Below are 27,820 nucleotides of genomic sequence, written 5' to 3'. Positions count from 1 at the left end.
GGAGTGGTTGGATAGGCACGGGAGTCCCGGGGGGCTGGCTGGGGACAAGGGTGTGGATAAGGGTTGGGGCAGTCAGGGGACAGGTAGGAGGTAGAGTCCAGTCTGGGGACGGAACAGGGAGGCTTAGATGGGGGTGGGGTCCCAGGAGGGGGTAGTCAGGGGACAAGGAGCAGCGAGGTTGAGAGTTATTAGGGGGGCAGTCACCCAGCACTCTCCCCTGAGCCCTGACCCCCCCCCACACACACACACCAGGCCCTCTGCCCTGAGCCCCGCACCCGCCCCCAGGCCCCTGCCCTGAGCCCTGTACCTTCCTCATACATACCCAGCCCTCTGCTTGACTCCTTCATCCACCTGCAACCCCAGCCCTGACTGTGGCACCCCCACCCATACCCAGCGCCCTCTCTGCCCTGACACTTACACCCCCTCACATACCCAGCCCCCAGCCCTGACTCCAGCCCTCTGCCCCCAGCCCTCTGGGTCCTGGCCGCCAGACCCACACAGCCCGCTGCTGGTCTGACGTACCCTTGCCAGCTAGGGTCCCGGCCGCAGGCCCTGCTAAGCCCGCTGCTGGCCTAGGTGAACAAAACCCCAGACCAGCAGCGGGCTGAGTGGGCCAGCAGCGTAAGATCAACCTTTTAATTTCATTTTAAATGAAGCTTCTTAAACATTTTGAAAACTCTGTTTATTTACAATACAACACTAGTTTAGTTATATAATATATAGACTTATAGAGAGAGACCTTCTAAAAAACATTAAAATGTATTACCAGCACGCGAAACCTTAAATGAGAGTGAATAAATGAAGACTCGGCACACCGCTTCTGAAAGGTTGCCGACCCCTGATTTAGTACATCTACATTTCACAACTTGAGTTAAATATGGTTCCTATGATTTTATGACAACTTCATCTCACAGCCCATGTTGTGCATTTGGAGAAATTTCTCTTATTCTTGAATTATGTTTTGGAAGATGATAATTATTATCAGGTCATTCATACTCCAATGAACAGACCACAGAATACACTACAGAATACAATAACTAATGCATTTGCCTATAATGAAGATGGGCGATCACGCATATACTCAATAGGCAAATGCAGAATTTTAGTTTGCTATTAGATTTATCTAGTGAGGAATAAGGAGGCTGATGATTAGGCATCTTAAAATATCGCTCCCCATAATTTAAGGAATTGCTCAGTAATAAAGTGTACAACACAAAACAATAACTTTAAGCCACACTGAAACATGCAATCCCAGATATGTTTAAAAAAATGATGCATCGCTTAAGAAAACACATCAGTATGTTAATAATGACAAAGTATTATGGCTTCCTTGCTAGTTTATATCAACAGTAATCATGCGGATGGTCACACAAATGTTATATGTCATCCACTATTATTGATTAAAGTATGTCCTTGACTCAGAATCCTAATTTATTAGTCTGCTAGGGATCTGTCTTCATAAAATGTAGAAGTATTCAATAATCAGTGGTTTTTCAACTGTAAGTATGTACTACTGTCATGTCAAGATATTTAAAAATGGGAACTTAGGGTACATACGTGACTTAAACACTACTAAAGTGATGCTGAACTATAGTGAAGAATATGATTAAATGGATGACTGGCTAGTCAAGGTCACCTAGGATTCATCTAAGTTTGAGACCAAAAGGAAGAAAAGAAATTAAAATGTAATGTTATTTCTGAGGCTATTCCTTTACTGCAATTTTAATAGAAAATAAGTAAACAGCCTGAATAGCTCTCTTCCGCTATATAAATGATTAGAAAATGATGTTGGACAGACTGACATACAAGCTCTTATTGTTAGTGGCTCTTTTCTTGCCCAGTAAGTCATAAGTAACTTGTGATTCTGACCTATTCACTTGAATCTACACAACTCATTTTGTTTTATTTTACTTTTGTCAGGGGCATGACTTAATTCATTATATGGTAGATCTGAAGTTGAAGTTAAGATTCACCAAACCAATCAATGATATAGTGGTAAAGTTAGGGTCAAGTTCTGAGGTCCTTACTCAAGGCCATGCTGTATCATGAATTTTTAGTCAGAACTCTATTAATTTTCAGTGGAGAGTTCTGTTTAAATATTGATGGCATAATATGGCTGTAATGTTTTACTTAGTAATTATTGTAGCAAACTCCTAATACCTAAGTATCTCAGCATTTTATCTCTTTCAGGCCAAAACATGGTCTCCTTGATGTCAGTAGGAGTCTTCTTATAACAAAAGATAAACATTAACAAATAAGCATGCTAATTATCTCCAGTAATCTCACCCACTAGTCAGCAGGCTGGAAAAAACAACAAACCCCCAGAACATATAATTTCACTCCTTATGGCAGTGACATGATGGGTGCATTTAAACTCCCACTGCTGCAGAACAAGGTTGTTGTCAAAATAAGAATCTTATGTGCTCACTGCAACCTTTATGTAAGTGGGTCTTTGTCTGACTAGCTGGACGAAAAAGAGCTCCCTTGCAACACAGGGGAGAAGGGAAGCTTACAGGGATGGACAGGAAGGGCAAGATACAGTTGGGGCCAACTCAAGATCACTTCATTGCCCTTCCTGCTGACTGGAAGATTGGGAGGGATATTTATAACCCATGCAGCCATGGAGAGGCCTGCTTTACCAGAACTGGGATGAGAACACCCAACGACCCTACCATATATTTGGAAGAGAACTGGGTTCCCTTTTGACACACTGTGGGCATTACCTAGGGTGACCATACATCCTGTTTTAAGCCCTGTCCTGGCCCTCCCAACTTTGTTTTTAAAAGGACGGATTCATCCTGTTTGCTCTTGCTGACTTGATCTAAGTAAGGGGAGGTTAGAGTGCTTACTCCTCGTCAGTGGGGCGCCGACCCTGTCCCCCTCCCTCTCCTGCCCCCCTTTAAGTGAGCTGAGGAAGGCAGTTGGGTCAGTTATGTCTGGATCAGCAGGGAGCTGACTCCCTCCTCCCTGCACTGTACAATTTGTTGCTAGGTACTTCCAGATATTATAAGTGAATAAAACTGAAGCCTAATTAAACCACATGCATGGCCTCTTGTCTTTCTTCCAGCATTGACAGACAGTGCAACATCTGTCTTTGACAGATCGAAGTTAACAATTTCATAGCACTGTTGGGGAAATGCTAGTTTCTTGACCAATTCCCTCACAGAGTTTAAACTAGACACATCATTATTCCTTGGAGCTTTTCTTCCAGAACATCTCAGCCCCAGACACTAATTTCCTGTGCCTGTGAGAGAAGTTCTAACCCCTTTTATATCTTTGGTGGAGCTAACCGATTCTACCTCTAGCAAGAGCCAGCGGTAATTCCACTGCACAACCATAAAAGGGTCAACTGTCTAATGACATGATGTTACAACAACAGAGCTGTGCGTCCCTCTGTAGAAGCCTAGAGTCTGCCACATTTTTACAAAGATATATAAACTTGCACCTCTATGTCACTGTTTTCAATGGGTATATCTACACTGCCATTGAAAACCTGTGGCTGGTGCTTGCCAGCTGATTCGGGCTAAGATACTTGGGCTAAGGAGCTGTTTATTTGTGTTGTGGGCATTTGGGCTTGAGCTGGAGCCTGGGCTCTAGGACCGTGCAAGATGGGAGGGTACCAAAGCTTAGGAAGCAGCCTGAGCCTGAATGTCTACACTGCAATTAAACAGCTTGAATCCTGGAGCGCAGTGATGCTGGAACATTAATAGCTGGGGTGCTGAAAGCAGTTTTTACTTTTCACTTCATGCCCCTCCCTTATCCTGATCTCCTCACCCTATCCTCCAGAGCTGGGGCTGGGAGCAAGGCCATGTCTCTGGGAGGGGAAGACCCGGATAGAGGTAAGGAGGCTAAGGCTGGAGCCACAGCTGTGGGCAGGCATGGAGTCAGGAGTGGAGCCCTTGGCAGGGGCCAGCAGCCAGGACCCCACATGTGTGCCCAGGAGCAGAGACCAGGCCATGGAGCCGGGAGGGGGACCCTGGGAATGCAGCTCTGAGAGTAGGGGGCCAGGTGCAGGGCCCCGAGAGCAGAGGCCAAGGAGTGGGGGGTGGGGCTGGGAACTGCAGCACCTCCCCACACTCCTAGTTCCCGTGCTTATCCTGGAGCCCATCAGCTGGCATGGGCCAGATGCAGGTGTTTTATTGCAATGTAGACATATCCGATCTGATCTCAGTCAGCAGTGAATGAAAACTGTTACCATTTAATATCAGTTAGGTGACTTATATATGTGACTTTCTTTCACATATAACACCTTCCCATACAGTCACAACCCTTTACTACATAGATATTCCACATAAATATATATAGCTATGTAATGTAATGTATATATTTGTTTGTATCTCTCTCCCTTTATCCTTCGTGTGCATCACTTGTCTTTTTAGACTAAGAGTGGAAAAAATTACTGATCCTCTGAGATGCATGCAATAATCTTCAGCAATTCGAAAGCTGCAACACATAAGCAACCTTTACACATGCATCTTTTTTAAATATTAACATTCTACTTAGGCTCCTAGACTCAAAGACTTTAAGGTCAGAAGGGACCATTATGATCATCTAATCTGACCTCCTGCACAATGCAGGCCAGAGAATCTCACCCACCCACTCCTGTAACAAACCCCTAACCTATGTCTGAGTTATTGCAGTCCTCAAATTGTGGTTTAAAGACCTCAAGGTGCAGAGAATCCTCCAGTAAGTGACCAATGCCCCATGTTGCAGAGGAAGGTGAAAAACCTCCAGGGCCTCTGCCAATCTTCCCTGGAGCATAAACCCTGAGCATGTGGGCAAGACTCACCAGCCAGCACCCAGGAAAGAATTCTTTGTAGTAACTCAGATCCCACCCCATCTAACATCCCATCACAGACCATAGGGCATATTTACCTGCTAATAATCAAAGATCAATTAATTGCCAAAATTTAGGCTATCCCATCATGCCATCCCCTCCATAAACTTATCAAGCTTAGTCTTGAAGCCAGATATGTCTTTTGCCCCCATTACTCCCCTTGGAAGGCTATTCCAGAACTTCACTCCTCTAATGGTTAGAAACCTTCATCTAATTTCAAGTCTAAACTTCCTAGAGTCCAGTTTATTTCCATTTGTTCTTGTGTCCACATTGGTACTAAGCTTAAATAATTCCTCTCCCTCCCTGGTATTTATCCCTCTGATATATTTGTAAAGAGCAATCATATTTCCCCTCAGCCTTCTTTTGGTTAGGCTAAACAAGCCAAGCTCTTTGAGTCTCCTTTCATAAGACAGGTTTTCCATTCCTCAGATCATCCTAGTAGCCCTTCTCTGTATCTGTTCCAGTTTGAATTCATTCTTCTTAAACATGGGAGACCAGAACTGCACACAATATTTCAGATTAGGTCTCACCAGTGCCTTGTATAAAGGTACTAATATCGCCTTATCTTTACTAGAAATACCTTGCCTGATACATCCCAAGACCGCATTAGCATTTTTAAAGGCCACATCACATTTGCAACTCATAGTCATTCTGTGATCAACCAATACTCCGAAGTCTTTCTCCTCCTCTGTTACTTCCAACTGATGTGTCCCCAATTTATAATCAAAATTCTTGTTATTAATCCCTAAATGTATGACCTTGCACTTTTCACTGTTAAATTCCATCCTATTACTATTACTCCAGTTTACAAGGTCATCCAGATCTTCCTGTATGACATCCCGGTCCTTCTCTGTGTTAGCAATACCTCCCAGCTTTGTGTCATCCACAAACTTTATTAGCACATTCCCACTTTTTGTTCCAAGGTCAGTAATAACAAGATTAAATAAGATTGGTCCCAAAACCGATCCCTGAGGAACTGCACTAGTAACCTCCTTCTAGCCTGACTTACTGGATCACAGCTAATTACTGCTAGAGCTAGAGGCCTTGTGGGTTTCTATCCTGGTTGCAAGTCTTTGGAAATCTGGTTGATGTGTTGTCAAGGTGGTACGGAGGAGCTCGGTCAGATACTGTTTTGTAAGGGCTGCACAATGTTTTGATTTTACAAACTTCATCATGGAGTGCAGCAATTCACAGAAGTATGTTGTGCAAAAAATTGAAATGAGTCGCACATTAGTCTTTTGGAGTTGAGGATACTTCATTCCTGGCATTTGCTTCCAGAACTCGATTGTAGACTGATTTTTTTTTTTTTACAGAAACTATCATTTTTAGACCCTGGTCTTCCTGGAGTTCCAATAGTTCCATTTCTATAGTAGATGTTTCTGTAACTATGGTTTTGGGAGCCATTGATCACATCAGCCATGAAAGAGTTTACAGGAAAGGTGAAGCAGGATTTCAGGTTCTGCAAGTCTTCAAACCTGGTCTGAAAGTCATCAAGCACTCCTTGTAATTTACCTCTGTATGCCTTGAGTTTGTGATCTTATACTTTGGTTTCAGGGAATGTGTTTACCCTACTCTTGAGATGGTGAAAGTGGTTGAAGTCTCTGGACACTATGTCTCTTTGCAGAAGCTTTAACTTGTTCTGGAAGCTGAAGATTATCTGAGTAAGATCAGAAATAATCTTATCCTTCTCTTGGAGTGTCAAGTTGAGCGTTTGCAGGTGCTGCATAATACCAGTGAAAAACATCAGATCCTGCATCCATTGCTCATCTTTCAGTTGTGGATAGGACTTTTCCTTTTTTTCAAGGAAAGCATTGATAGGCTCCAACAGTTCCACAAACCTATTCAAGACATTGCTGGTGAAAACCACCTCACAATACAGTAGAAAGAGACTTTGTTGCATTTGTCTTCAAGATCCAGCTCTTCAATGAAATTTTTGAATTGTCAATGAGTCTTCCCATTCAAGCAGATTAAATTGACAATTTCCACAACTGTTTTCATAACATTTTCATACTTGAAGCATCTACCTGTGAGTTGTACATGATGGATCATGCAATGTACAGGGAGAAACTGTGGAAATTTAGAATCGCTTTTCAAAAGTCCAATAAGACCTACTTTTCCCCCCAACCTTGCAGGTGATCCATCCATTGCAACATTGACAAGTTTATCCAGAAGTTCATTGACATTTGTCAATGCTTTGGCAAGTGCATTCTTTATGTCAACACTGCAGATTGTTTCTTTTAGCACCACTAAGTACAACATTTCTTCTTTCACAATTACATCCATGGAAACACAGTGAACAAATACAGCTAGTTGTCATTTATCTTGAATATCTGTGGATTCATTGACAGCTAAGCTGAGTCATAGAATCATAGAATATCAGGGTTGGAAGGGACCTCAGCAGGTCATCTAGTCCAACCTCCAGCTCAAAGCAGGACCAATTCCCAACTAAATCATCCCAGCCAGGGCTTTGTCAAGCCTGACTTTAAAAACCTCTAAGGAAGGAGATTCCACCACCTCCTTAGGTAACCCATTCCAGTGCTTCACCACCATCCTAGTGAAAAAGTTTTTCCTAATAACCAACTTAAACCTCCCCCACTGCAACTTGAGACCATTACTCCTTGTTCTGTCATCTGCTACCACTGAGAACAGTCTAGATCCATCCTCCTTGGAACCCCCTTTCAGGTAGTTGAAAGCAGCTATCAAATTCCCCCTCATTCTTCTCTTCTGCAGACTAAATAACCGCAGTTCCCTCAGCCTCTCCTCATAAGTCATGTGCTCCAGCCCCCTAATAATTTTTGTTGCCCTCCTCTGGACTCTTTCCAATTTTTCCACATCCTTCTAGTAGTGGGGGGCCCAAAACTGGACACAGTACTCCAGATGAGGCCTCACCAATGCCAAATACAGAGGAATGATCACATCCCTCAATCTGCTGGCAATGCTCCTACTTATACAGCCCCAAATGCCGTTAGCCTTCTGGGCAACAAGGGCACACTGTTGACTCATATCCAGCTTCTCATCCACTGTAACCCCTAGGTCCTTTTCTGCAGAACTGCTGCCTAGCCACTCGGTCCTTAGTCTGTAGCAGTGCATGGGATTCTTCCGTCCTAAGTGCAGGACTCTGCACTTGTCCTTTCTGAACCTCATCAGATTTCTTTTGGCCCAATCTTGATAAAGTCAAGAATGCTAGAGAATTCCTTAGATCGTTTTGCATCTTGTTTACACTGTCAGCACTGATCTGGGAAATCCGCCTCTCCGTAGTGTGGTGTCAAATTGGAATTTACTGTACTAGTTGAAGTCTTATGTTACTTGGATCTAAAATTGCAACCACTTCTGCAATATTCTTCTTAAATTCTACATCATAATACGGATGTTTTGCACGAGCGATATTCCATGCCGTAACAAAACTAGCTTTAGTTGTTGTGATGTTTCCTTTCTGAATGCAGAAAGTAGTGTCTGTTGACTGTTGAGGTGTAATTTTAATGTGGTTAGCTTGTTTTTCCTTAATTCTGATCCAGGAGGATATTTGAAGGAAAAGTTACTGTGATTCATAGAATCATGGAATATTAGGGTTGGAAAAGACCTTAGGAGGTCATCTAGTCCAGTCCCCTGCTCAAAGCAGGACCAACACCTCTAAATCATCAATTATCAAGCTGGCCTTAAAAACCTCTAAGGACGGAGATTCCACTGCCTTCCTAGGTAACCCGTTGCAGTGCTTCACCATCCTCCTAGTGAAACAGCGTTTCCTACCATACAACCTAGACCTCAGCGTTTCCTACTATACAACCTAGACCTCACCCACTGTAACTTGCGACCATTGCTTATTGTTATGTCATCTGACACTACTGAGAAAAGCCTAGCTGCATCGTCTTTGGAACCCCTTTTCAAGTAATTGAAGGCTGCTATCAAATCTCCCCTCACTCTTTTCTTCTGCAGAATATATAACCCCAGTTACCTCAGCCTCTCTTCATAGGTAATATGTCCCAGCCCCCTAATCATTTTCCTTGCCCTCAACTGGACTCTCTCCAATTTGTCCACATCCTTTCTGTAGTTGGGGGACCAAAAATGGATGAAATATTCCAGGTGTGGCCTCACCAGTGCCGAATAGAGGGGAATAATCACTTCCCTCGATCTCCTAGCAATGCTCCTACTAATGCAGCCCAAAATGCCGTTAGCCTTCTTAGCAAGAAGGGAACACTGCTGACTTATATCCAGATTCTTGTCCACTGTCATCCCCAGGTCCTTTTCTGAAGAACTGCTGCCTAGCCACTCAGTCCCTAGTCTGTAGCAGTTCATGGGATTCTTCTGTTCTAAGTGCAGGACTCTGCACTTGTCCTTTTTGAACCTCATCAGATTTCTTTTTGGCCCAATCCTCTAATTTGTCTAGGTCCCTCTGTATCCTATCCCTACCCTCCAGCATATCCACCACTCCTCCCAGTTTAATGTCTTAGGCTGTGTTTAGTATCATACCAGCATTTTGTACATACGTACATGCAGTCTACCCCTTTATCAATTGCAATACAATGAGTGTTATAATCCACTTTTAAGGCATTAAAATCAAGGATGCTCCAATGAATTAGCAACTGTGCTGCACTGCAGTCAGATCTGTGATAAATATACTCATAAAAAGCTCTATTCAGGACACATTATTCAACTCATTTTCAATTCACTGGAAATAGATATGTACAGTAAGTCATAAACAACTCATTTATTACCTAGGACTTTTTCAACTAATTACTTTGAAGCTAGCAGGCTCACTCTACTGAAGCAGGAAAAAAATATATAGCATTTCTGATTTCCAGTATGGGGCAATTAATCCTTGGACCATGAAAACGTGGAGCATTTTCAAGAAAATAATTCATTTTAAGTGAAAATGGTTTTAAAGAAAGTAATAACAATGAACACAGAACTCTTATTAACACATACTTGACTTTAAAATATAATGAACTTATCCTGAGATGCTTAATTTTCATTACAAACAGACCATTTCTGGGAATTTATTATCCAATTCAAAGGCCTTGAGATTGCCCTGTAGAAAAACTGATAGGCTATAATTTGCTGTTGGTTTAAAGGCCCTGGATTCTATTTTTCTGCTTTTTGTGCTGATATGATTGAGTCTCAGTCCATATTTTAGTTTATTATAAGCTTTGGTTTCTCAAGGGCTTATATCCACACTATAAAAATTTACTCCAGAAATTCAGCATATAAAGTATAAACCAGAAAGGAAATAAATAATAGTGTGCTGCTGGCATCCGCATCTGAGACACTTCAGACAATTGTTTTACCTCTTAAAATTCCACTAAAATGAGGACAGAATAGTAGGGTACCTTTATAGATTTTATTTTAAACAAAAGAGAATGAAGAGGAAATAATTCTCCACACAATGTTTTGCTATAACTCTCAAGACTAGAGAAAGTTGGGAATTTTTTGACAAAACATTTTTTTTGCCAAAAAATTCCAATTCATCAAAGTCAAAACTGTTTGCAGGAAAGGATCAGTTTCAATGAATTTCCCAAATTAAGAAAATATTGAAAGACGTTTCAAAATTAACAAAATGTCCTATTTTGACATTTCAAAGTTTTATTTTTTGGCTTCAAAAGACTGTTTCAAAATTTAATTTACATTAAAAAGGTTTTTTAAAAAAGGTCATAATCAAAGAAAATATTTCAATAACCCCTGAACTGGTGTAGTTTTAAGATTTTGACTTTGTGTCTTGATTCAAGATAGGAAAATATTTCAAAATCTAAAAAATTTTCACAGAAAGTCATTCTTGCGTATCCTCACTCAAGAACCAGTACTGCTTCCAAACTAAGAGGTACATAACAGCATTAGAATAGAACAGGCCCCAGAGTTCACATAATAGCCATATCCTATATTTTTAGAAAAATTTAAGGCAGTGCCCTTAAATATATAACACTGTTGCAGACATGAAACTGTTACTTGCATAGTATCTTTGTACAGATGATAATAAATATACTTTGCTATTTTATTTTATTCTTCTTCTTCCACTTTATTCCTCTGACAATTTCAACTGTAAAATCCTGAAGATATATGAATTTGAAAACTGCAAATACATACCAACTGAAATATAAAATGTCTGTGTTTTTTCTTAGTCCTATATCCTGTATGGCCCAATGACCATAGAAAATTAATGTCTGTTCATATCTACATTACACACACACACAGTTATGCATGGTACAATTTTAACATAACAAACAGAGCCTATGATATTTGGACATACAAGAGATTTGCTTACCAGATAAAGTGTTAGATGAGAGCCCTTGGGATATAGAGGGTATTCTCACATCCTGATCTTGCCTCTCTCTTATATCTCTTCTCATTCCCGTCCCCCTACCAATGCTTCATGTCACCACTCTCATGAACTTCCTGGAAGAATGGAATAAACACCGTCCCCTCCACCCCATAACAACTCTGTAGGTCATAGCTAAGCTTGGGGTTGACCGAGCCCACCATCTACCCAGTCACTGCAGACTGGATGAAAGGGATAGTTCCTGAAATGCCTATAAAGTGTAATTTCCTAGGTGGAAATTTCCACTCTGCTTTAGAATCTAATCAGGACTGGTAATAACTTCTTCCACTTCTCATCTCAAATTAGTGTGCAAATATGAAGATTTAAAATCCTGAGGGAGCACTGGGAAGGAGTGGCTCAGTATTGCCATATGTAAGAAACTGTGGGCTGTGGAGGTGCATTGGCAGTCAGAGAACTGATCTGGGAATAGGGGAGTGGCTTGAAAGTCCAAAACAGGGATATGGAGGCAACCTAGAGAGGTCATAGGTTTTGGGAGGATCAACACCGAGGAAGGAGAGTAAGCAGAAAACTGATGTGGAGTCCCTAGAGGATTGGAGTCAGAGGCCAAGACTGTGAAAGAAAGTTGGTAACATACCATATTCTATCACAAGTGATGGGAACAGACCTGCCAGGAGAGCAGCAGCTGGTATACCAACAAAGATCTGTTCAAAGGGGCCTGACCAGGGAACAACATGAAAGACCCTAGAAAGAGAAACTACCATCACCTCAGATGTCATACACACAGACAACCTGCTTCAGAGGGGAAGCTATGTATAGATGGTTGATGAGGGAGTTCAAATGTGACAGGGCCTCAGCTACTCCTTCAGACTGTGCATCCAAAAAGACTATTTAGTCTTAAATGAAATTTGCTTATGGAAGAACTGCAAGTAGGGGGCAGTTTTTAGAGCAAATGGGAGCAAGAGAAATAAATTCTGCAAGTTGGGAAGGACCATGGACAGGAACCTTAGGCTTAGCAGACCGAACTGGGAATTGGGAAGTGCTTCCACTTCACCTTTGTAGGAAAAAAACAATCTAAATATGTATCCATGGGAATGATGACATTAAACAGCTGGAAAAGAGATATCTCTGCAAGAAAACTGAAAGGGGTACAGAACACCGTACTACAGATAGATTTTCAAAACTTTGGTCAAAACTTCATTGCACTCCAAAGCAGCAAACATTGGTTATTGACACAGATCTACTGTCTTGATCGCTCATATGTGGTGAGAATGACACTATATATTTCACTATAATCAATGAATTTCCCATGCTTCCTTGCAACCTTCCTGCCATCCTTCTTAAAGGTCTATTTTTCTATTTGGTGAGCTCTAAGTGTTTCAATAGCAATCTCCTTGGGACCACTGCTTGCCTTCAAACCTGTGATACACTAAGCTTGCTACCAGCTATCCAAGGAGATTTGATGTAATATGACATGTATGGTGGAGGAAGGCTAGTTACAGCTGCAAAAACAACAAGTTCCCTGCACTGTTTTATCTGTTTATTATGCCAGCTGAATGATGACAAGAGCACAGACCTGGGCTCAGGACTTGCAAAAAAACCTTTTCTGTTCAATTAACAGCTTTCTTAATGAAATGATAGAAATTAGACATGAAAAATACAAATGCAGTAAGTCCTTTATTTCATCCATTAGCCAGAAAAGGGTTGTTCCCTATGTTGACAAATTAAAACAATGAATTATCAGTCATCCAATAGGAAGTCTGGTGAGGAACCACTGTAAAATGTTGCTCTTAACTCTTTTTTGAATCCCTTGCAATGTACTATATAGCACAAGTTGAATTATGTGACAAACTATCACAATTCTCATTTCAGTACACTATACCAAGATGTAAGATTAATATAAGTAAATAAGGGAATTTTGTGTACAACGTAGTCATTGTGGCAAGGAAAGGCATACTAAATTCTTGGTATGCTGGCTCCCTATTTGCCTCACATTAGAAGAAATGTCCTCAATCATCTGTCCAGTACAGTATGTACTGTGTGTAATTAACTGCTCTAAAGGGTGTTGTCAGGCAATTTGATGGGATGTGAACTGACCACTTCATTACTGGCTTGTCCACTTCACACTGTCCCCACCCCACCCATAATACCTTCCCCCTCTCAGAGTCTTAATCTTCCCAGCATTAGCACTCCTTCCACTATGCCTGCTCAGCCTGGCATCTTCCTCCAAGCTCAATGTCAACAGCTATACCTCTCCTATTTCCACCTCCTGCCAACACAAGCAGCCCCAGGTCAGACAGCTGGGTTTGACACAACACTCTGCACCAGCCAAACTGGTGATAGGAATGTAGCATATTAAAGCAGAAAGTAAAAAGTGATGAGAAGTACAGCAAGTGTGAAGGCATCCAATCTTGTATTAATTACAGTGCTGCTGTGCACCTGTCTGAATCACCCCTAAGATGCAAGCTCATGGCTAATCATCTTGCTAGCATAAAGAGGATTTGCTCTTAAACCCACATCTCCTCTTATGAACTTTGTTTACCCATGCCCTGCAAGTTAAGGGAGCAAGTGTCCAAAGGGCTTAAGAGTGCTTACTGTGGAGGACAATTATTGGCATGTAACCCTACATGAGCCCAATGTAGCCTCTGATGGTGCTTGTGCTAAACCATAACAACCTTGTGCACCCTGCTGAGTATAAGAGAAGGCATTTCAGGATCAAGCAAACTAGAGTATGTTTTTGCAAACCTGTCCCTGGGTTTCTCTGCTCTTAAAACATTGTAACGGAGCAGCTACTCCTCTGCAGTTGTGCCACTGTAGCACAATGGGAGGGCTTCTCCTGTCAGCACAGGTACTCCATCTCCCCAAGAGGTGGTAGTTAGGTCACCAGGAGAATTTTCCCATCAACCTTGTCCTGTCTGTTCCAGGAGTTAGGTTGTTTTTTAAGTTGCATTGCTCAGGGGTGTGGATTTTGTCATCCTCTTGAAGAATGATGAACATAAGAACGGCCATACTGGCTCAGACCACAGGTCCATCTTGCTCAGTATCCTGTCTTCCAACAGTGGCCAATGCCAGGTGCCACAGAGGGAATGAACAGAACAGGTAATCAAGTGCTCCATTCCCTATCGCCCATTCCCAGTTTCTGGCAAACAGAGGCTAGGGACACCATCCCTGCCCATTCTGGACCTATCCTCCATGAACTTATCTAGTTCTTTTCTGAACCATATTATAGTCTTGGCCTTCACAACATCCTCTGGCAAGGAGTTCCACAGGTTGTCTGTGCGTTGTATGAAAACATACTTCCTTTGGTTTGTTTTAAATCTGCTGCTTATTAATTTCATTTGCTAACCCCTAGTTCATGTGTTATGAAAAGGAATAAATAACACTTCTATATTTACTTTCTCCACACCAGTCATGATTTTATAGACCACTATCATATCCCCCCTTAGTCATCTCTTTTCCAAGCTGAAAAGTCACAGTCTTATTAATCTCTCCTCATATTGCAGTCGTTCCATATGCCTAATCATTTCTGTTGCCTTTTTCTGAACCTTTTCCAATTCCAATATATCTTTTTTGAGACCACATTTGCATGCAGAATTCAAGATGTGGGCGTACCATGGATTTATATAGAGGCAATATAATATTTTCTGTCTTGTTATCTAACCCTTTCTTAATGATTCCCAACATTTTGTTCACTTTTTTTGACCGATGCTGCACATTAAGTGGATGATTTCAGAGAACTATCCACAAAGACTCCAAGATCTCTTTCTTGAGTGGTAACAGCTAATTTAGACCCCATCATTTTATATGTATATTTCGGATTATGTTTTCCAATGTGCATCACTTTGCAGTTATCAACATTGAATTTCATCTGCCATTTTGCTGCCCAGTCACCCAGTTCTGAGAGAGCCTTTTGTAGCTCTTCTCTGTCTGGGACTTAACTATCTTTAGTAGTTTTGTATCATCTGCAAATGAGCTGAGCAAAACTCAGACTTCTGACAACCAGGCAATTCAAAGTTAAGTATACCCATTCAATCTTGCTCACAGGATTCCATGTAACGCTATTAAAGAACAAAAAGGCATTCATTCATACTTAGCCATGTCCTCAGAAAAATGTGAGTATAATTTAAGAGGCACTTCACTACCTCTTATCACTCCCTCACAAGATACCATCTAAACTTACACCTTCACTTAACTATTATTAAAGCATTAGAATCCTGTCATAATTCACGTCACTGCAGACAATATCCATTCTAATACAACCCCTGACACAACATACCCAATTCTCCATAGAAATGATGCATACTGCATTCTGAAAGTGCACATGAATCTCTTCCCTTTCCTCACACACATTAGAATGTGGAAAACATTATCTCTCATATCACAATCACAGCTCTGCCACATACTTCACACAATTCTCCTAAACACACCTCTACCAAGCAAAATTAACTATCGCCATTCAGTTCATCCACATCTGACACTGACCTGACTCACTTTACCTGGAGTACATGCTGTCATCTCCTAGCTTGCTACTGACAATACCCATCCCAATAAAACACCTGCACCCTAATTATATAATGTGCACAATTCTACACTGAAATGATGCCTAGTAGATCATACAAACACACACGCAAGTCTTCCCTTTGTTCTGAGACCGAGGGTGCAAAACATACCACAACTCTGTCACACATCTCAAAGTAATCCACACGTTCTCACAAACACTTTTACCAGGTATGGTCAACTACTGCATACGCCATTTACCGTAGGTACGCATAATACAGTGACTTGATCTGGAATGTGTATTCAAATTACCATCAGCTATTGCCACCTCCAGGAGAACAAAGGAAAGGTGGCATGACTAACCATTTATTTCCTTTTCCTTAATAGTGGTAGATGGAATTCTGTCAATGAGAGTGAATGAGTTGTAAAAGGAGGTGAACTGTGGGGCCAGCAGAGTGAAGGTGTGTGTGTTAATGGGGCATAGCTGAAAAAGGACAGAGTTAAGGCTTCTGAGAAACCAGGGGCGGCTCTAGACATTTCGCCGCCCCAAGCACGGTGTCATGCCATGGGGGGCGCTCTGCCGGTCGCTGGTCCTGCGGCTTCGGTGGACCTCCCACAGGCGTGCCTGCGGAGGGTCCGCTGATCCCGTGGCTTCAGTGGAGCTGCGGGACCACCGGACCCTCCGCAGGCATGCCTGTGGGAGGTCCACCGAAGCTGTGGGACCAGCGGACCCTCCGCAGGCATGCCACCGAAGGCTGCCTGCCTGCCGCCCTCCCGGCAACCGGCAGAGTGCCCCCTGCGGCATGCCACCCCAAGCACACGCTTGGCGTGCTGGGGCCTGGAGCTGCCCCTGTGGGAAACCTTAACTCTGCATTTCCTGGTTTTCAAAAGTTTGAGATTTGTTCAACTCAGTTTTCTGCAAGGGGACAACATACCACCTATCAACCTTAACTTTGCATTAACATGACTTTTTGAGATTGGATTTCTTAGTTTTATGAACAGGAAAAAGATGTGCTGTTGGTAAGCGTTAGTAATCAGACAATCTACATATAACATTTTTACAGTTTGCATACTGAGCCAAATAAGCATGTAGTCAGCAATCCCCATTGTATGGTTACTCCTTGCTCTTCTGCAAACTTCCGCAACTTTGTGATCCAGGAATTGCCCAGAATCCAAATGCTGACAATCCTAGCAGCATGCATTTCTTTTCCCTCATCAGTTCCTGTGCTGCAGGTTCCAAACCATCACACTGTGTGTTTTTGGAAACACCACATGGATCTGCTCCAAAATCAGGAAGAAGCCACTCCCTACCAGCAATCCCCCCAAGGGCTGGTAAAACACAGATTTTCCCAAACACTCAATCTAAAACTTGCCTATTACCCTTCCTCACAGCCATCCCTCTCCCTGTCCCCCATCTTTCCCCTCCCCTCCCAAACATACACAAACACTAAATCCTCTGTCTCCGGCTCCTCCCCATTCAATATAACAACAATTTTGGTTAGACCAGCTGCTGACTATTCTGCTGTGTTTACACTAAGCCTCATCATAAAATAATAATAAAAAAGATGTTATATTATAATAGAAACAACCCATAGCAAGCAGCATAAGTTATTAAATCTTTATTGCATAGGTATACAAAGGTATACTAGAAACAGCAGTGATGATATGCATGAAATATGCCCATTCTCAGCTCCCTAACCAAAGGGGCAGGACTTCCCCAGATCCTGACTTACATGGGCAGGGGCCTCAGACCCTCTCAAAAGGCAAGCCCCGCCTCTCCCCGCCCCGGAACCCAGCTCACATGACAAGTGGTCCCCCAGGTGGCAGAGAGAGGGTTTCAGACATTCCCTCAGAGGCAAGGACTCCAGTATCCCACATCATATGAAGGGGGAAGGGAAGTGGGCTCTTGCCTCTTATTTTGGGCGGTGGCGGGGGGTGGTGGTTGAGACACACATAGGAGGGTGCCCTTCCCCCTCTTCTCCCTGCCACTCACTCCCACAACCCCCTTCTCACTATTTCACCCATCCTATATCGCAAGCCCTCAACCTCTTTCCTGTCCCTCACCCCCATCCCCATTTATCCACTTCCCCATTACCTCCCTCCTTTTGTTGCAGCCCCAGTCCCCTATTCTTCCACCCTAAATTATCCCTCCCCTGCCAGGAAGCATTCATATGTCTACTCCCCCCCAAAAAAAAAAGTTTTGGGGCATACAGGTGGATTGAGATACACTGGCACAGCTGAGAGTGTAGGGAGTGGAATACATTGGCAAGATTTAGGCACACTGGAAGAGCTGTGAGGTGCAAGGGGGGCTGGGGTGGACTGGCAGAGCTGGGGATACAAGGGGTTTGGGTCCAGTGGCAGACCTGGATGGACACCATGCCTCCCTCACTTGAGTCTTCAACCTCTTTGACCCCATATCATCCTGTCCCATTTACCCCTTCACCTCGCTGCAGCCCCAGCCCTTTCCCCCCACTCCTCTGCCCAATGATACCCCACCCAGGAAACATCTATATATATTTTTTCCTAATACTTTGATTAATTTCTCCCCATAATAAAGCTGCCGCCCATGAGTCACTAATTGTAGTCAACCTGCAGGCACACTCAGTCCAAAACTTTTGCCTTAGGTGGAAGCCTGTGACTAACTTATCCTTAGTTATGTTAATTGGAGGGTGAGTTCAAAACTATCAAGGGTGAGTTCACAGTCAAATTCAATGAGGAGTTATGCAAAAACTTTGAAGCTATGCCCAGAGGAGAAGGTGATTACCCATTGATTACCTGTTCCCGAAGGTCAGAGACTAAAGGCCCAAGCTACATAAAGAAACAGACTGATCTACCCAGTTTGGGTGCCAGTTCTGAGGTGAAGCTGTAATGAACTTGTAACCACAGAAAACCCCCTTGTTGGGGTTTGAAGGACTGACTCCTACCAGAGTCCTTGCTGGAGTTGCAGTGGGCAGTGAGGGGTGATCTCTGGTAAGCTTATCACTATACATGTATGTAGGTTCTTTTATTGTTTTCAATATGTTAAAAATATATGGAGATATACCTATCTCATAGAGCTGGAAGGGACCCTGGAAGGTCATAGAGCCCAGCCCCCTGCCTTCACTAACAGGACCAAGTACTGATTTTGCCCCAGATCCCTAAGTGGCCCTCTCAAGGATTCAACTCACAACCCTGGGCTTAGCAGGCCAATGCTCAAACCTCTGAGCTATCCCTCTCCATCTCTCTAATGCAATTACTACTGATAATTATGCTGTTCAAAAGCTTTCAGAGAGAAAGCAAAATGTACATGCCAGGATGTCAGGTAGTCTCTCTTGCTGGGGATTTCACGATGCAGCAGGGATCTGTGCAGCATGGATTAAGGGCTGGTCAGGAGAAAGAGATGCAGGTCTCCACCCAAGAGAGATGACAACTAAGGAGCTAGGAGCATAGAGTGGGTGCCCTCAAGGTAGCAAGGAGAGGGGATACAGGTGCAATTGTCCTGCATGGTGCCAAATTATTTCAGTAATAATTCAGTGTCCCTGGTGGTAATGACACAGAAAGTGTCCTGATTCTGCTCTCATTGAAGTAAATGAGAGTTTTGCAGTTGACTTCAATAGCAACAATTTCAGGCTCCCACTTTTGGTAACAAGGATTGGAAAATTTGAATAGTTGTTTCTGCTGTCCCTGAAAAATCATGAAGGATGATATTGTAACATATGCTGTAACATATATAAAAGAACTGACAATGTGGCTCCATTTTGTAAGAATTTCTATTAAGTCTTATGTGTTTCTGTCAAGTCTTATGTTCTCCTAATTCTGGAAGTTACTATATGCACCTCAGCTGTGAATTACACTATGTACTGGGCTCCCAGTCATTTTGAGATGTACTTTATTAGGATGACGCTCTGAAAGAAGCACCCCGGTTGTTATGAGTAAAGTGATATTACATTATTTAGGCTTTGGTAGCAACCTCTTGCTGTATACTTATTGTACTGACTCAAAGTTCATGAAACGTGTGTCTGAAACACGCACGCAAATACCCTGATAAAAAGATAACATAAAAATAGAAACCATATGTCACCACTATCTCAGAGTAGCTCTGTCTCTCTCTCTGTTTCTCTTACCCCTTCTCATATGCTCTAGCAAATACATGAACTAATAATTCAGGGACTGACAGTATGAGCAGAATGAATGTAATATTTAAGCGGTAGAATGCTGGTTTGTGGTTTTCTCCCCAGACTGTTTGATTGTTTCAGAAGATATGGGTCATGGTTTCTAGTCTTAGTCTCTAAAGGGTTTTAAACCTGCCAGAGAAGCACTCTGTTCATCTCTGTATACACATTTGATATTGATCCTAAAATAAGGGTTCAGATAAGCTCCAGAAATTAAGGTACTTATCCCTAAATTTACCTGAATCTTTAGAGGTCTTCCTTCCATCCTTCTGTTAATTTCACCCTTCTACACTTCTTATGAGAACAAGAAAGAAGAAGATAGATGGATTGAGGGGAAGAGGAGTAGAGAAATACGGACTAATCTAGTGCTACCACATCTCCTTAACAGTGCGACCCTATGAGCCTCATTCTCTACTACCTCGCCCTTTGTGTAATTTTGTGCACCTCTTAGAATTAGGTGTAAATGCCACCAAGGCAGTGGAGAATTAGGCTCTTGTTTTTATTATATGATTGTTCATAGGCCCCACACTCGCTCTGATTTCTTGGTGGTACTGCCTCTTTGTATTATGTCAAAAAATTCTTTTGTCAATCCTGGACCCTCACACCACTGTCAGAACAGGATATGACCAAATCTTTATGAACTAGCAGATCAAAATAGAAGCATCTGCTACCAAAACCTTCTTGAAGTTTTATAAACTATTCAAAGAGATCCTTATGCTGAATCACCAGTCTTGTAATGCAGGGTCCATTTAAATTATGCACAGATGTATTACTTATATTGGAGAGACCGTAAACCAGAAATCATAGCTATGGATAGATGGAATGTCTAAACAAAAGCAGTGAAAGTATACTGCAATTTGTTCAAGTAAAAAGATAAATGATTTGTAACAACATAGATAATCACAAATAGTAAAACAAAACAAATAAGCTATCCCTGAATGATAGGGGACAAGGGCAAAATGCTACAAATTTAAATGAAAAAGTAAGGGTGGTTTACAAGATAATGACAGTTCTTACAGACAGAAGAATACATGGCTCCCAGTTGAATACAAGCTACTATATAAGCTACGGGAGCTGCGCGGACAGAACTGATTACTAAAATTCTGAGGTAAAGAAAAATCCATAAAAATCATGAAAGAAAAAAAATAGCTATTACCGGTTTTGAATTGGAAATCAAAAATGTATGAAATGTAGGTTTATCATGCGTGAGATGGAAGAAAAATCCTAGTGAATGCATGACATAGAAGGAGACATAACAGGAGAGGTAAAAAGAGAATTTCTCTATGAAATAATGCTCCTGTATTGAGTATGGATTATATTAAGTTATTGGACCCAATTTAAAATAATTCAAATTCATTTATTGGAGCCAATTTTTGTGTGTGCTGAGCAGATTTAAATATATATATATATAGAGAGAGAATGCAATCATTGTACATGTTGTGATGTTAGTACAGGGTATATGTGCCTTTCCCATTCCACCCCTTTACATGGGATAGTTGACCTCTCCACTATGTCCAAAGGGATGGACAAGATAGAAGGGGGAGGACTTCCTTCCCGGATCATTTTCACAAAATGAATTGTTCACAGTATTAATATACACTTATATTGCACCTTTGATGCAGAAAGATTCCACAAATGCAGTAGTCTATCTTCTTAACAACACATGTTACTATGAAAACAGCACTTCATTTCCCCACTCTCTGCACTGGCTCCCCACTGAATAGCGTCCATTTGAACAGTTTCTATGATGCTATTTAAAGCTTTTCATAGGATTGGCCTTTGGCCCTCGATCACTGCGATCAATTGTCCCTTCCAAACTACAACCTCCCACAACAACCACATTCCATAGCAACAATGAGACGTCGACTTATGCAGGAGAGATTCATAAATGAGCTGGACTATGGAACTCACTTGTACCAGAGGCAGGAATGATCACAGATGCCTGTGTACTCAGAAGTACATGCAAAATTCATGCCTTACTTTCCCTTCAATAAATTTATACACACATGCATGCACACAGGTACTAAAACCACTCTTTAAACAAATGAAGTTCCCTCTCTCACAGGTTGGAAAGAGATTGTTATTTCTCTTTTTAAGTTCTTAAGAGGCTGGCAGATGCTTCAATGATGAGGCCTTTATAAACATATAGATTAGATTGTTAGGAATCTGTGAACCTTTTTGCAATGTATTGGCCCTATGTGGCTTTGGCTATAAACTCAGGGCTCCCATTAGAATACAATATAACTTATCCAAAAAAATCACAATATGCCCCTACGATTGCCTTTAAAAAGTAAATATTTAGCAGTGTCATAAACAGATAGTTAAGGGTTAATGTCTCTTTTACCTGTAAAGGGTTAAGAAGCTCAGTAAATCTGGCTGACACCTGACCAAAGGACCAATAGGGGAACAAGATACTTTCAAATCTTGGTGGAGGGAAGTCTTTGTTTGTGCTCTTTGTTTTGCAAGTTGTTCGCTCTTGGGACTAAGAGGGACCAGACGTCAATCCAGGCTCTCCAAATCTTTCTAAACCAGTCTTTCATGTTTCAAAATTGTAAGTAACAGCCAGGCAAGGCGAATTAGTTTTATTTTTGTTTTCTCAACTTGTAAATGTCCTTTTTGCTGAGAGCATTTTACCTCTGTTTGCTGTAACTTTGAACCTAAGGCTAGAGGGGTTTCCTCTGCGCTATACGAACTTGATTACTCTGTAAAGTATTTTCCATTCTGATTTTACAGAGATGATTTTTACCTTTCTTCTTTAATGAAAAGCTTTCTTTTTAAGAACCTGATTGATTTTTCCTTGTTTTAAGATCCAAGGGGATTGGATCTGGACTCACCAGGAATTGGTGGGGGAAAGGAGGAGGGATGGTTAATTTCTCCTTGTTTTAAGATCCAAGGGGTTTGGATCTGTGTTCACCAGGGAATTGGTGAAGTCCCTCAAGGCCACCCAGGGATGGGAGAGTTTTGGGGGGACAGGAAGTGCTCCAGACACTGACTTCTGGATAGTGGCAGTTTACCAGATCTAAGCTAGTAATTAAGCTTAGAAGTGTCCATGCAGGTCCCCACATTTGTACCCTAAAGTTCAGAGTGGGGAAGGAACCTTGACAAGCAGGGTTACCGAACAATGGTATGTGAAATCCTAGATTCCATCCGCACTTAGAATCGGAAATAACTGTATGAAAACTATGCAATATGCATTTGCGCATGTGGTCTTTTTCATGCTAACAGTTGGAGGCAGGAGTAATTTCACCTACAACTGAAACTCAGTCATATATTTAACAGCAGCAGTTCTGTTACACAGAACTCATCAATACTGCACAACAAGAGGAATACTATACACGTTTGAAAACCATATGGAGAGTTAAGGCTGACACAATGCAATTACTGAAGTTAGTATTAAGGAAACAGGGTTAATAGTTCTACTCTTAGGAAAAAGAAAACAGAGGTCACTGATAATCACAAGGAGAATCTCATCTATTTCAACACTTCACTGAGGAAAAGTTCACTTGGCTGATGTCTTTTATAAAAAATACTGAGCTTATTATGTTTTAGCACATCAACTAGAATGTCATAATATCTGTTGCAAACAGAAATGAACGAACACCTTTAACACCATATAAATTTGCTTTACTATTAATACTTCCCTTTATCATACTCTTTGCAACATTTTATAGATTTAAGGGCAAGACAATAGTGGGATGCAATGTTTGTGAGAGAGACAGATACTGAAAGAGACAGACACATTTGAATTTTCTGCATAAATTCACCACCACCTAACTACATCCCATTCTATGTTTGCATTAATCTCCAGCCGAATATGCACTGTGCCTTCAAGAAAAAACTTCAGACCATTTTTTTTTCTTGTATGAAATGCTGTACCTGCTAAGAAAGTGGAAGTGACTCCTGAAAAATTTCTTTTTTCACAATAAAAATAATTTGGCAAGGCTAGTTCAGTGACAGCTCTGCATTTCACTATACACAAGATCTATATTCAGGAGCAACCTCCGGTAACTCCTTTTCTGCAGGAGGATTAGTTCAGACATGTAGTGGAGATGATGGGATATCAGCCTCAGAAGGCACAGGTACTACCTATAATCCTGTCTGAAGGAGAGAGGGCAACATGTGACCCTCATATAGGTTCAGGTACACAGAGAAGCCACACACCTGCAAGTGATTTTGTGTGGGGTAAAATTGGGCAGGCAACCTATCAACATGTACATACACATAATCAATTATTCAGCTCCCAGGTCATTTAGATATCTAGCCAGAGGATGGCATACCATAGCTCTTTCACCGAGCACAGTTCCTCTTGTGAGGATGAACAGATACTCAAAGATCCAAAATATTTTGGCTGATATCATGGGAATAATATCAGAAAAGAAGGTATCACTTCTGGATGAATTTCCTATTCCTACGATCAGGAAGATCTTAGGAGTGCTGGCAAGTTGCTTCTCACAACCTGTCAACTGGAATCTTGGGTCTATCCCCCTCCCCATAACTAGAGAGCAGCTGGTTATACAGTTTGGCCTGCAGTCCCATCCATATACTGATCATATTTAGCTCTATATCATCATCTTTTCATAAAACAGTCTCTGAGTTTTGACAGAGTTATGGAAGTTTTGGGAGCACAATGGCTTAGTAACAGCCAGGATAAAATGATCATATTGAACGTGAGCCAGGGAAGCGTTTAGAGGGAGAGATTTGGGGCCATGATGGTGCCTTCTATTGGAAGATTATGCAAGAGCTTTGCAATACACTTCATAATTTTATCATCATATTGGAATCATTGCTACCCTGAATTTCCACATGATAAAGCCAATGGCAATCACTACCTTTTTTTCATCTGTGCTAGGACCAGAGCTTGCAATTCTTCTTTAATGTAAGTCTCATCACAGTAATTTGTGTCTTTGCAACTACAAGTCTAGATTATTGCAATGAGCCCTAGACAGACCACCCTGCAAAAGCATCTTGAAGCTTTTGGGAATATGGTAGCTTATCTTGTGAGTGAGGCAAACCATTTATGACCACATAACACTAGTCCTCTATGCACCATGCTGACAACCTGTTCAATTCCACATCAAGTTCATGATTTTTTCAAAGGTCTAAATTGTTTGGAACCCAGTTTATCTGAGACTTAGACTTCACTGCTTTGTGTTCCACGTTGCATTCTTCTATTGCATTGTCAACTTTCCATTAGTTTCAATAGTTATTTTTCCCCTGTCTCTTCAGGAAGGCAGATAACAGTAATGGCTGATGAGTTTTCTCTATAGAATCATAGGACTTGAAGGGACCTTGAAAGGTCATCTAGTCCAGTCCCCTGCACTCATGGCAGGATTAAGTATTATCTAGACCATTCCTGACAGGTGTTTGTTTAACCTGCTCTTAAAAATCTCCACTGATGGAGATTCTACAACCTCCCTAGGAAATTTATTCCAGTGCTTAACCACTCTGACAGTTAGGAAGTGTTTCCTAATGTCCAACCTAAACCTCCCTTACTGCAATTTAAGCCCATTGCTTCTTGTCCTATCCTCAGAGGTTAAGAAAAACATTTTCTCTCTCTCCTCCTTGTAACAGCCTTGAAAACGGTTATGTCCCCAGTCTTCCAGACTAAAGAAACCCATTTTTTTCAATCTTCCTTGATAGGTCACGTTTTCCATACTTTTAATCATTTTTGTTGCTCTTCTTTGGAATTTCTCCACATCCTTCATGAAAATGTGGCGCCCAGAACTGGACACAATACTCCAGTTGAGGCCTAACAAGCATGTCTTGCTTACAACACTCCTGCTTATACATCCCAGAATGATGTTCACTTCTTTTGCAACAGCCTGTGGTCCACTATGACCCCCAGATCCCTTTCCGCAGTATTCCTTCCTAGGCAGTCATTTCCCACTTTATATGTGTGCAACTGATTGTTCCTTCCTAAATGGAGTACTCTGCATTTATCCTTATTGAATTTCATCCTATTTACTTCAGACCATTTCTCCAGTTTGTCCAGATCATTTTGAATTTTAATCCTGTTCTCTAAAGCACTTGCAACCCCTCCCAGCTTGGTATTCTCCACAAAGTTTATAACTGTACTCTCTATGCCATTATGTAAATCATTGATAACATATAATCCATAGTTGTGTTATGCTAGGTCTCAGTGGACTCAGTTATGCCTTTGGCACACACTCCATTCAGTAATCATTCTGATAGCAAACATGGATTTTGCTATTATGTTTTTCCTTTTTGAAAAAAAAAGACTTTTTTTTTATTCCTTACTTATATTGGTGTAAGGCACCCAGTTGCTGTGATGGGTGCCTCTGTAAATCTTTAAATACATATGACAATTTCCAGTAGACACATCAGCATTCTCACACTTGGATTTGATTATTTAGCCTACTTGTCTATTAGTAGCTGCTCTGCTCAGAGGCTACAGAGAGAATCACAATTTTAAGAAGTTTATGATTTATTAGCTATTTATACCTCTTAGAAATTTCTTTGAGTTTCTTATGGCTCAGCCCATACATACACTCAAGCCAAAAAGCTTTCAGACTCTCCCTTTCCTAATAGAAATGTTCACAGAGCTATTTAACTTAGCTTTTGTTTGTTTGTTTGTTTGTCCCATGCTATAATAATTCAGCTGGCAGTAGACAACATCTCTTTTACAATGATATTTTAGAGAGCATTTAAAACATTAAAAATATGGCAAAGAATGTTTCCCTATGATTTATATTCAAGCTTCAGCTGCCTGTAAATTGGTTTTGATAATTCCAATACAAACTTTCTCTATCCAAGTAGCATGATCTAGAAGACTTAGCATGGGACTAGAAGTCAGGACTTCTAAGGCTTCACCACAAACCTCATTGTGTGGCTTTGAACAAATTACTCACTGCTTCTGTTTCCCTATCTTCAGAATGGGAAATTTTTAGTTACTCTTCTCACTGGTGGTTTTGAGGATTAATGTTTGTTCACCACTTAGAAGATATTATGTGCCAGCCATTATTATACATAGGGTGCCAAATGTCAAAACAAGAGTCAATGGCATATAAAAATCCAACTTATTCTCCTCCCAATTAAAGAAGTGGCCCAAGAATTTTAGTCAGTGAAAATAATTTATTATTAGGTATTGACTTCCAGCATACTCAGCACTGATAGACCTGGGTGAATACACACACACACACACACGATTTCCAAATATGATAGTAAATAAATGGCTAGACTGGTTTTATTCTGAGGAATGGGCAGCACATAGTTTTGCAGCCCAAGGAGCAAAACACAGAATATTGTGATTATATTAGTGGCATGGAAAAATAAAGTAAGGAAAATCCTTTCATGGATTTTCAATGGAAAAAAACCAACAGCCAGCCCTTAATCAAGTAGATTTTGTGTGTGGTTATCTTTTTTAGAATTTGAACAAAATAAATATACAATTTGATAATTGACCAATTGCAATAATGTGATCAAACAGAAATGGGTCTTTTAAAAGGTAACAAATACAGATTATGAATAAATTTTGTTAATATTTATATGGAAATTTCAAATCCCATCACACTGCATTTTTATTGTATTGACAAATAATTAGAACTGTCAATTAATCGCAATTAATGCCTGCGATTAACTGAAAGCAAAATTAATGCATTAATCTCATACCTGTGGGCTGGGTGGGAGGCATCGACCATGGGGGACTTGAGCAGCCTCTGCCCGCAGCTCCCCAGATGACGGGTGGGGGAGAGGAGTGGAGAGGAGGGAGTGGAGCCCTGGGACGCCAAAAATATTTAAATAAATGTATTCTAGTATTGTTTAACTATGAGATTAAAACTGTGATTAATCACAATTAATTTTTAATCGCTTGACATACCTAAAAATATTGTCCACTTTTCATCACTTTTAATAGTCTCAATTTCTAAAGCAAACAATACCTACCAGTAGTTGTGCTAGCACAACACAGACTTGACATCAGAATACAGACTTGATTTTAAACAATAGCAAGTAAAGTGTGTGGGAGATTATTTACTTTTATTGCAGCAGTTCTGAAGATGATGAAATCTGGATATTGTATCAGCAGCATTACAAATATCATCCACGGGTTAT

General features: G+C 41.2%; 1 protein-coding gene across 1 annotated transcript in view; it reads right to left on the bottom strand.

Moving 5' to 3' along the window:
* CNTNAP2 (contactin associated protein 2) overlaps positions 1 to 27,820 on the bottom strand; it is a 1,698,090-nt gene that overhangs the window by 543,257 nt on the left and 1,127,013 nt on the right. The gene's annotated exons all lie outside the window — the stretch shown is intronic.

This window comes from Gopherus flavomarginatus, chromosome 2 (assembly GCF_025201925.1).
Source record: "Gopherus flavomarginatus isolate rGopFla2 chromosome 2, rGopFla2.mat.asm, whole genome shotgun sequence".
Taxonomy (NCBI): Eukaryota; Metazoa; Chordata; order Testudines; family Testudinidae; genus Gopherus; species Gopherus flavomarginatus.
This window is presented reverse-complemented; position numbering and strand designations above follow the sequence as displayed.